Consider the following 11360-nt stretch of genomic DNA (forward strand, 5'->3'; position numbering starts at 1 on the left):
CTACTAGGCCGGAAGTGTGCTTCCCACCCCATCCCCCGCCCCCCCCCGCCCCGCCCCCAGCTTGTGTTCCTTCTCTCGCTGTGTCTCTGTCAAATAAATAAAATCTTTAAAAAAAATAAAATAAAAATAAATGGATTTAATCTTTCTTCAGTTCTGGACTTTATCTCTTGGTTTCTGCAACTTGCATCAAAAAAAGTTTTAAACTGAAAAAGCAGTCTGGGGTTCCAAAAACCAGGATCCTAGAAGCATGAAAAAGAAATCAGGAGCTCGGGACGCCTGGGTGGCTCAGTTGGTTAAGCCGCTGCCTTCGGCTCAGGTCATGATCCCAGGATCCTGGAATCGAGTCCCGCGTCGGGCTCCTTGCTCAGTGGGGAGCCTGCTTCTCTCTCTGCCTCTGCCTGCCCGCTCTGCCTGCTTGTGTTCTCTTTCTCTCTCTCTGACAAATAAATAAATAAAATATTAAAAAAAAAAAAAAAAGAAATCAGGAGCTCTGAGGACAGAAAGAAGTTTTACAGCTCTGATAAATCTAAAGATTAGCATAGGGGCGCCTGGGTAGATCAGTGGGTTAAGCCTCTGCCCTCTGCTCAGGACATGATCTCTCTGCTCACCAGGGAGCCTGCCTTCCCCCCTCTCTCTGCCTGCCTACTTGTGATTTCTCTCTCTCTCTCTCTCTCTCTCTCTCTCCTCTCTCTGTGTCAAATAAATAAATAAATAATCTTTTAAAAAAGATTAGCATAATCTTTATGTTCATGAAAGCAGCAAAAATTGGCACAGCTCATCAATACTGGAAATCAACATGTTTTTGAGTTAATATATAGATTTAAACTTTTTAGGGGCACCTGGGTGGCTCAGTGGGTTAAACCCTCTGCCTTCAGCTCAGGTCATGATCCCAGGGTCCTAGGATCAAGCCCCGCATCGGGGGTCTCTGCTCAGAGGGGAGCCTGCTTCCTCTTCTCTCTCTCTCTGCCTGCCTCTCCACCTACCTGAGATCTCTGTCAAATAAATAAATAAAATCTTAAAAAAAAAAAAAAAAAGATTTAACCTCTTTATAAAATAAACATGTTTTAGGTAGTGTACAGATGTATATATCTTATGTCCATTAAGGCAGAGTTCCTTATCAGCAATGAAAATACATATATTTAAATCTGTATATATCAAAATATTTTTTAAAAGCTGCTTACTAGCAATTACACTTTGGTAATCTTAATGTGAGTTCAAATAATATTAAAAAGAGAAAACCATATAATACTATAATAAAAACTTGGGATGGGCGCCTGGGTGGCTCAGCTGGTTGAGCAACTGCCTTTGGCTAAGGTCATGATCCTGGAGTCTTGGGATCGAGTCCCGCATCGGGCTCCCAGCTCCATGGGGAGCCTGCTTCTTCCTCTGACCTTCTCCCCTCTCATGCTCTCTCATTCTGTCTCTCTCTCTCAAATAAATAAATAAAATCCTTAAAAATAAACAAACAAATAAATAGAAAAATAAAAACTTGGGGTATCTGGCTGGTTCAGTCAGTGGAGCATGCAACCTACTGGTTTTTCGGGGTTGTGAGTTCAAGCCCCACACTACATTGGGAGATTACTTAAAAATAAAATCTTTAAGAAAAAAGACTTAAGTAGCTAAAGTAGTGAAATCACCCTTTCATAAGCAAAACTGATTCTATATTATTAAACAATGAAAAAAAAGAAAACTGACATTAATTCAACACAAGATACTCTTTGCAGGCACATTTTGTACAGCTTTCCCTCTACCTCCACTTTTCAACGAAATCCTTTAAGTCCACAGTTCTTAACCTTTGAATCCACAACTCCATTAAGAATCTGAAAAAAGTTAGGAACTCTCATGTTGGGGGTGGGGGGCAGGGGGGGATACCATACACAAAACACATGCCCTAAATCTCAGAATGATGGTGCCTTAAGAGAGCCCAGAACTGAAGGCCAAGAACACTTGGCTCCAAAAAAGAATTCCAAAACCTAATAAACAGAAAAACCAGAGATTATCTGCTCTTAATCCTTCTCAGTTTTCATCAGCTATACTGCAACAAAGCTACTGCCAAGGATTACAGATTGATTCTTGTGAATTTATGGATACCAGAAGTATTGCTTGTTTACTGTGATCTGGCTGTCACAATGAATTTTGGACCTCCCTCCCACCAACATAAATACAAAGCTAAAAGGAACCCCACGATCCAACCACTGTTAAATCCATCTGAAGTATCATACCATTGTCAAAACGTTACCAGACTGGTCACAGCATAGAAAATGTTTATGATATCAAAAGAATTTAAAAACACACATAAATTCAGGTCCATAATATAAAATCAGTTAAAACTACATTTTAAACAAAACAAAAACCAAAAGATAAAATTTCCAAAAAGAAATACATCAAAATTTAAGAGGAATTAAAACTGAGTACTGAAAACATGATTTTTTACTTTCTTCTTAAAATTTCCCCAAAAATACACTTAAAAAAATTAAAGTGACTGAAACTATATTTAATTTAAAAAAAAAAATTTCAATACATTATCAATTTTCCCATTAGCTCCTAAGCTATTTTTTAAAGGACCAAGAAATATTTAATATGAGTATTAAAACTAAAAACAATCCATTTAAGAAATGAGTAACATGAAGCACCTGGGGGGCTCAGATCAAGATCTCAGATCCCTGAGACAGAGCAGCACATAGGCTCATGCTTAGCCCAGAGTCAGCTCTCGGAGATTGTCTCACCCTCTGCCCTTCCCCGCACGCTCACACATGCGTGTGCTTCTTCTCATTCAAATAATTAATAAATAAAATCTTTTAAAAAAAAAAAAAGAAATGAAAAACAGTTAGGTTACTGTGTGACACCTTTTTCCTCACTGGCACACCAATATTGTCTTCCTAATTTTCCTAAATCAATTATTGCAACAGATTATCCAAAAGGTTTCAGAAGAAATTAAACTAGCATTGACTGTCATGTTATCTATACGTTTATAGTATTACCTTTCCAAAAGTTATGGAGACTTCTGAGAAAAAAGTATTTCAGGAGGCTACACTGGTAATTTATCACTGGTTAACCCAAACTGGAAATGAGACCTACATTTAAATACAAACATAATCAATTATAATAACATAAGGACAGAGAAACTGAGTCTTAATATTTTAGACAATACTCAACTATCAATGTTCAAGAGTCTTTAACATATTTCATTACTTTACAGACACATGAGAAAACATTCCTGGAGGACAGTACCTCATAAAAATAGAAAAGCTAGAAAAAAAGCATCTTTCCACTAATTCAAAGAGGCATGTTTTCTTCACAAATAGGCCAATTAAAATTTTTAAGAACAAGGATAAGAGGGTAAGTTCATTAAAAGTAAACAAGAGAGGGGCGCCTGGGTGGCTCAGTGGGTTAAAGCCTCTGCCTTCAGCTCAGGTCATGATCCCAGGGTCCTGGGATCGAGCCCCGCATCGGGCTCTCTGCTCAGCAGGGAGCCTGCTTCCTCCTCTCTCTCTGCCTGCCTCTGCCTACTTGTGATTTCTGTCTGTCAAATAAATAAATAAAATCTTAAAAAAATAAAAAAATAAAAAAAAGTAAACAAGAGATATATTTTCTAATTTTGCTAAGTGTATTGTGAAAAGCAGATATTTTCTATAATTGATATCATAAAATAACAAATAAGTAAAACAAAACCACTAGAGTAGTTTCCAGTCAAAACAGTAATACAATCTGTTTCCCCTACTATCCCAGGTCCTTGTCACTTAAACAATCTACAAAGTGGTAGTTTTGCTCCTAATGTGTAAGTAAAGCTTGGGATATTACTGTCTAATGATATAAAGAAGATATTTGACCCTGGTGTAAAGACATTAATGAGACAGGTCAACCTTAAAATGCAATTATTTAAGGGGGAGAGAATACTATACCATAAACTAGACTTGGGAAAAGGGTTATGAGACATCCACAACGCCTCCCACACTCCATTCCACCCTAACAACTTTGAAATACGAAAACGCCCCTGAAAGTAGACACAGAACTATAACCAGCATCCTTGCCAGAGATTAATCCATCTCTCTTTCTTCACCTACATCCCATATATTTGCAATGTGCTTTGCTGTTTACAGAACCTTTTACCTACACTACCTCTTATGTCTTTACAAATAATCTGTGAGGTCAGCAAGAGTGGCATTTTTTTTTTAATAGAAAACAGAAAGGCCAATAATCTTGCTCGTAGTGAAACCAGACCTAGAAACCAAGACTCCTGTCTTCAGTTCTGAAGCTCTTTCCACTATACACAACACTACCCTTTCTGTAATATAGTAAAGCCTCCTATAAAACATTTGGCTTGATTCCAAGACAGCAGTCCCAGACTGAATTGGACTCTATATAGCATACAGTGTAAATAGTGAAGGTTTAATGCAATTACTGGCATGGAGGCATACATCTTTTTAAAAGTGAAGAATCAGTTGGTTTTAAGTTGGTTTAAGTTAATAGTGTGTGTATGGTAGTAGAAACAAACAGAACACTATTCTAAGAGAAGTCAAAATGAAATACTACAGATTTGCATATTTTACAAAAGCTAATAGAGACAGTAGTAAGTAACAAATAGAATAGGGGAAAAAAGGAGACAAAAAATGGGTAATTAAAAAGAACAACATAAAAAGAAACTGCATCATATTTTTAGGAAATAAAATGAGGAGCTTGTCTTTCTGCCAGAAGTAACTGTGAGACTTTGGATCGTTAGCCTATAAAGTAATGAGGTGAACAAGACGATCTCACTTAGGCGTTAAACGGATCCCTGCCAAAACTGCGGCTCTGGAATAAAACATCCCAAGTCCTATTTCTAGATCAGCTGCTGGTGCTACACAGGTTAAGTTAACCAATTATTTTAATCTTTCAACTCTCACATCTGTAAAATCAAACAATGCTCTACTCAAAAACTACTTTCTAATGACCTTGGAAGGAAGAAACAATGTCTGCAAAGTAATAATCAACATTTTTAATTCCCATCATCTACTGCAAAAACAAAATTTCTCAAACATTTTATATGTTGCAGCACTAGGCTAGGCTAAAAGTGCAGAGAAAGTGATAGCCTTTACGATCTAAATCAATACGGCACACAGAAATGCTTAACTAGTAGTGACTATGACTACATAACAATATTGTGGCATCTCAGGTAAAGAGCTTTCATAGCTGAGCTGAACACAGCAGAGAGAATAAAGTTGGATTTGATCAAGATACAAAATAAAAATAGTAGTCATTAAGTTTAGCAAGGCAAAGAGGCAAGTAGGTTGCAATGTCCTTTGGGTTCTCAAAGCACATCACTCGTCTGTTATTGCATTTAACACACTGTAAGATGGTTTATTTGTCATCCCTACTTAGACTCTAAATTCCTTAAGGACAGAGACCTTGTTCAATACATTTTCTACCCCTAACCCCTTGAATAGGGTCTGGCACACAGAAGAAAATCAACACATGTTTTTTGAACAGGCAAGGTAAGGACAAGAATCCCTATCTAAATTATTGTACTTTAACCTACACTATTTTGTGCCAACCATTTACTCACTCTCTCTCAACTCTAAAACCACATTCTAGATACCGCACTTTGGTGCTGCGGCTGAGACTGCACAATTTTATTCCACATACTCTTCTGCCAGCTCTCCCTGGTAGGCTTCGACAGTGGAGGTAGTAAAAGGAAAACTGGAAAGCAAAAAGAGGGGTGAAAGGACTTGCTTCCAGTTCCTAGCAGCAGAGGCAACTGCAGCCCCTCACCCTGGCAGAAACAACAGTTTTCAGTCTCCAGCGACTCTGGGTACTTTTAGGTACTTCCAGAAACTGATCAGCAGCTGAATGGTGACCTCCTCAAAGGTTCAGAACCAGGCCAATGGAATCTTTTTTCTGAGCTCTTAGGTCAATTACACTGTAATGTTCTCTTTTTGCTCTTAAAACCATCGAACCAACTCCCTATATTAAAACTCCTCTGCTGAAATTCTTACTCAAGTTACTGTTTTCTCTACTAGGACTAATACACTGTCAAACAGCTCTCCTTTTAGAGATCTTACACCTTCACTGAAAACAAAAGTTAAGAAAATTTGGAATTATTCCTATAGATAAAATCTATTTTATAAAGGATAACTCAAAACCCTTTAGATTTGTCTGCTAAGGGGTGCCTGGCTGGCTCAGCTGGTGGAGCATACAACTCCTGATCTCGGGACTGAGTTCAAACCCCATCTTGGGTATAGAGATTACTTAAAAATCTTTTAAAAATTTGTTGAGGTGCACCACAAAAATCATTCTACTTTTGTGTTTTAAACTATCCAACTTGAAAAGAAAAAAAAGAAAGGAAATGAGAATTATTTAAATAGCACAAGGTATTCTAAGCACACACAACCACCTCCCTTTACTAGAGCTCATATCCTACAGAAAATGTGAGATGGTAAAAGCTCACCTTGCTGCTCTTCAAGGGTCTCAGCTCCCACAAGCCTCTCCTCACGCAAGCATGACCATGCTGAATGTGATTCTTACATTTAAATACATTTTTGGAGGGGCACCTGGCTGGTAGAGTTGGTGGAGCATGCGACTCTTGACCTTGGGGACGAGTTCAAGCCCCACACTAGACACGGAGTTTACTCTAAAAAGAAAATAAAGGGCGCCTGGGTTGCTCAATTGGTTGAGCGACTGCCTTCAGCTCAGGTCATGATCCTGGAGTTCCCAGATCAGTTTGGGATCAGTCCTCATCAGGCTCCCTACTCAGCAGGGGGTCTGCTTATCCCTCTGACTGTCCCCCTCTCGTGCTTGCTCTCTCTCATTCTCTCTCTCTCTCGAATAAATAAATAGAAACTTTAAAATAAAAAAATAAAAAGTAAATAAAGATTTTTAAAAATTAAAAAAAAAACAAAAACATTTTTCGTTGTTCAATATGGCCCCTAAATGCAATAGAAAGCTATTTCTTTTGTTGAATACTAATCTGTTCCAACACTAAAGGTAAACTGAATTTATTGGCATATTGTTCTCCCTTCCTAAGGGATTTTCAAGAAATCATTTTCATTTTTTACCACGTGTGACTTTCATTTTATGCATCAGCTTTAGAATCTAACCTCTTCATAATATGCAACTGCACTCTGTAGCATAGAAACAAAAAGAAATCCCCCTTGCAGGAGCGTTCATAATCAACACATCTGTTGAAAATAAATAACCAAAATGCTTTGATAGCTTTCATATGGTCTGTTACTTAATAAAATAGCCTCATTAGACAATTTAATCTGAGGTGAGCTACAAAAATAATCTTTTATTATTGTACCTAACAAACTTATCTTTTTAATTATGACAAAATGGAAGATACGGAGAAGCAGCAAACATACTGTTAATCCATTTCCAAATGAAATGGGAGAAAGCAAATTCAAACAATAGGAATCCTTCCTGTAATTTTTAGTAATGTACACAGCTGAGCTTCCAACATTGAGTATCACTAGACCCAGACATACTAGCCCACTTCACCTGCCTATAACATCTCTAAGGCAAAGAGAAGTGAAAAGAATTTTAAACTTGAAAATCCATTGCCAATTCTACTGGAGTTCCTCCAAGTAGCATAAAAATGGATAGTGGGCCACCTACTTCCCTTACCACCTACATCTATAAAGTCAGGGACTCATTACCCAGCTCCTGCTACAGATATAAAAATACTAACACCACCTTCTACTTATGTGCCAAGAGTCATATTACCACAGTCAGTATGTCCATGTAAAATCAACCAAGCTCTATTCCTTTCTTTTTTATTTTACTTTATTTTATTTTATTTTATTTTATTATTTATTTGACGGAGAACACAAGTAGGCAGAGAGGCAGGCAGAGAGACAGAGATGGGGGGGAAGCAGGCTTACTCTGAGCAGAGAGCCCAAAGTGGGGCTTGATCCCAGGACCCTGGAATCATGACCTGAGCCGAAGGCAGAGGCTTTAACCCACTGAGCCACCCAGGCACCCCAAGTTCTATTCCTTTCAACAAGAAACACCCAAGGACCCATCTGACACATTACATGGAAACCTAGGGATGAAGGGGATAAACAGGATATCTTGACCTACAGAGAGGGAAAGGACAGGGCAAATGTTATTGTACCTCTGTATCCCCCCCCCAATTATATGGGGATCTGTTCAATCAAATGCAAAAAAAAAAAAAATTCATTAAGTTACTATGATAACTAAGATTTCAGAGAAATGGGAAAAAATGAAATTGAATAATGTGTCTAATAACAAGGCCTTCACACCATGTATAATAAACACTCAGTGTAGATCTGTATGTGGGCAGAACATACATAATCCGACAGTATTTTTCCTTTTCTAAAAATGGCAAACCGTGATGCATTGTTTAGTTTCTCCAGACTTAATAAATGAGTTGCCACAAAATTATGAGTGCTTTAAGTCATACTAAAAATGTGTCCATAACTTTAATAAAGTACATTTTCATGTTAACTCACTTCTCTTGCTGGAAGGAATTATGCTTCTTTGCTTAATGTATAGAAATGAAACTGTCACTGAAACATCTGGTTTTATATTATTCATTAGACATAAATCACCTTTACTCCAAAGACCACATAATAAAAACACAAATCATGAATAAATCAGAGAATGACCTCACACTACACACTAAAGGTCAATAATACAAAAATGAAATTCCTAAGATATTTGCTGACCAGCTCTATACAGTATTTCTATCCACACAAACCTAGGAACTAGCTCAATACAGGCAGAGAAAAACTCAAAATTCTCAAAATGTCTCAGTATTTTGAATGTGTGCATTGTCTACATAGTATTAGTGGCTCTAATTTGAAAATTTTCTGTGCAGCACATATGAGGACCACAAGCATATTTTTAAAATACTCAGACTAGCCTACTCAGGCACTTTTCCTTCATAAATTCTCCAAATCACTCTCATATGTACTATAATTAACCTCAAAGAGGATTCCACAAGTGTACCTGAAGGAAATAACTCAAATCCTCAGAAAAAGTAAGGGGCCATATTTGCTGTGCTATCGCTGGAAAATGGAGTCTTATACAACCACCCATTATTTTACTTTGAACACGTTAAATGTACAATCCAGATTTTAAAAGATACCTGTTGATTGTGACGAGTATAAATTACAGGGGGAGAAAAGATCACCAAAAATCTTATTGCTGCCATTTAAATTCTTTGTAAATCAAAGGGTCAAATATTTACTGTAAGAAGCCTGATCTGACACCCATCTAAAGTTATTAAAAAATTCAACAACTACACCCCAATGCAGTAAAGGGAAAGTAGATTACCTACCAATTACACTAAGTATTCCAGCTTATCGTCTTGGAACTCACCAAAAGTAGATTATGTAATGCAAATCACTCAGACATGAGTTTTAAACATAATGCTCAGTCTAAAACATCCAAGCCACATCTCAATTTTTTTTTTAATTTTTAAAAGTAAAGCGTATTACTAAAACACTGAATGCAAACCTATCCTGTTACAGCAAATTTCTTCAGACACCTCAAGGAAACCTAACATTTTCAAGTCACTTTACCCCTTAAAGGCACACATTCTCTCAAACTTTCTGACAGCCATGCAGTATATACCCAAAAAAGGTCTGAAGACGGTAAGACCATAAAGGTCTTAGCGGGCAGATAATCGGAAGGAACCTCGGAAGTTTCGAAGACCAATTTTTACTAACAGTCTCTCTGGGAGCAAGGAAGCTTCTTCTAGAGGAGGCAAAGTATCTTGACAACCAGGTCTACGGTTCCCTGGCGACACCCAATACCGAAGATCTCAGCGTCAACGACAGGGTTCAAAACGCGAGGCTTCCATCAGAAACAAACCAAGACCCCCCCCCTCCCCCCACGACTCCTCCGGGGCAACCTCGCGGTTTTAGAGAGCAGCAACAAATACTCGCGGGCAGGCAGGCGGCACTCCAGGAATGTTTTAACCCGGAGGGCTCTTCCCGCAGCCCACAGGGAACCCCGACGCCGAGGAGCGCCTCCACCAGCGAACCCCGACTCCAGCACCGCGGGGGGAAGAGGGGGCATTCTGCACAAAGCGCCCCTACCCCACCCCCACGGTGTAGACACATACTGCCGGGCAGCGAGGGGGAAGCCCGGAGGAAAAACCCCGCATTCCACGCGGCTGGCCTCGGAGAGGCCCCGCAGAGAGGCTGGAGCCCCCGCCCGGAGAGGCGAGGGGGCCGCACAGTGGCCCCGGCCTCCGCGGAGGAGCGGACAGCAAGGGGTTCCCAACGAAGGAAGGAATTCAATCCCTGAGCTTCGCCCACGGGGTCCTCCGCAAGCCGGACCCTTGAAGAACGGGAACAATGAGCTGCCTCCCCCCACCATCCCCGCCCCGAGAGCGGCCGGGGGCGGCGGCGCCATCTCCCCTCACACCCCCGCGGGCAACACACCCCCGGCCCCCGGGCCGCCGTCAGCCGCCCGCAGCCCCGCCGAGCCGACGCGCGTCCCGGCCCGCAGTTCCCGCGCCCTTCGCCTCCTCGCCCGCCCCACTCACCGGCTCCTGCCCCAGCCCGGGACTCAGCCGGCCGCGGCCAGACCGAGACTCAGGTACAAGCCGCCGCGGCCGCCGGCGCCGCCGCACAATATGGCGAGCCTCGGCTTCCGCAATGGAGCTCGGGAAATACAACAGGGGCCGCTCAATATTCATGAGAGACTGAGGGGAAGCCGGCTCGGCCGGCGCTGCGGGGAGGGCGGGAAGGAGCGAGCCAGCGAGGGGGCGGAGGCGCGGGACGCGGACGTACACCGCGCGGGGAGGCCCGCGGCGCGAGGGGAGGGGGCGCCGCCGCGTGCTGGCCTGGAGGGCGCGAGCCGCCCCTCCCCGGGCCGGCCGGCCCCGCCCCTCGGCGCCCTCGGCGGGGTCGACGCAGCCCCCGGGCAACGCCCGGATGTCGACGGCGCGGCCTCGCTCTCGTGGTTCAGGCTGCTGCAGCTTTCGGCCCCCGCTTCGGCCCACCCATTACACCTCGTCGGCCGGTATTCAGGGTTTGGGCTGGGAGTTGTGCTGTCTGTGACTGTCTCCCGTTCTTACACCCATCCCACCCCGCAGACGTCCTCATTAGGCATTCAGCCCTAGAACTTCACCTGAACTTCGGCTGCCTGCCTCCCCGTTCAACAAACACACACTTACCATCCTGGCAGAGTGAACCTACAACATCTAATTATTACAGGGTAAATGACCTTCTATTCTAGAAGTATATTGTTGGACGTCTGTAAGTATTCCGATTGTTTTCATCAGCTCTATTAAACCTTGCTGTTTTCTTCCTACCTTCTTGCCCCCTTCCAGTATTATCTTCTGAACTTGAGAATATGAGAAGTAATAGATGAAATAGATGTAATCATCACCTAAAACACAACCAATTAGC

At 41.5% G+C, this 11360-nt stretch overlaps 1 protein-coding gene across 1 annotated transcript in view; it reads right to left on the reverse strand.

The window, feature by feature from the left end:
• Window positions 1-10591, reverse strand: part of RNF2 (ring finger protein 2) — a 44068-nt gene extending 33477 nt beyond the window's left edge. The window contains exon 1 of the mRNA XM_032862635.1: window positions 10493-10591. The gene's annotated coding sequence lies outside the window, so the exon portion shown is untranslated. The remainder of the gene's footprint in view (window positions 1-10492) is intronic.
• Window positions 10592-11360: the final 769 nt, after the last annotated feature.

This window comes from Lontra canadensis, unplaced genomic scaffold (genome assembly GCF_010015895.1).
Source record: "Lontra canadensis isolate GAN:19392208 unplaced genomic scaffold, GSC_riverotter_1.0 scaffold24, whole genome shotgun sequence".
Lineage (NCBI taxonomy): Eukaryota > Metazoa > Chordata > Mammalia > Carnivora > Mustelidae > Lontra > Lontra canadensis.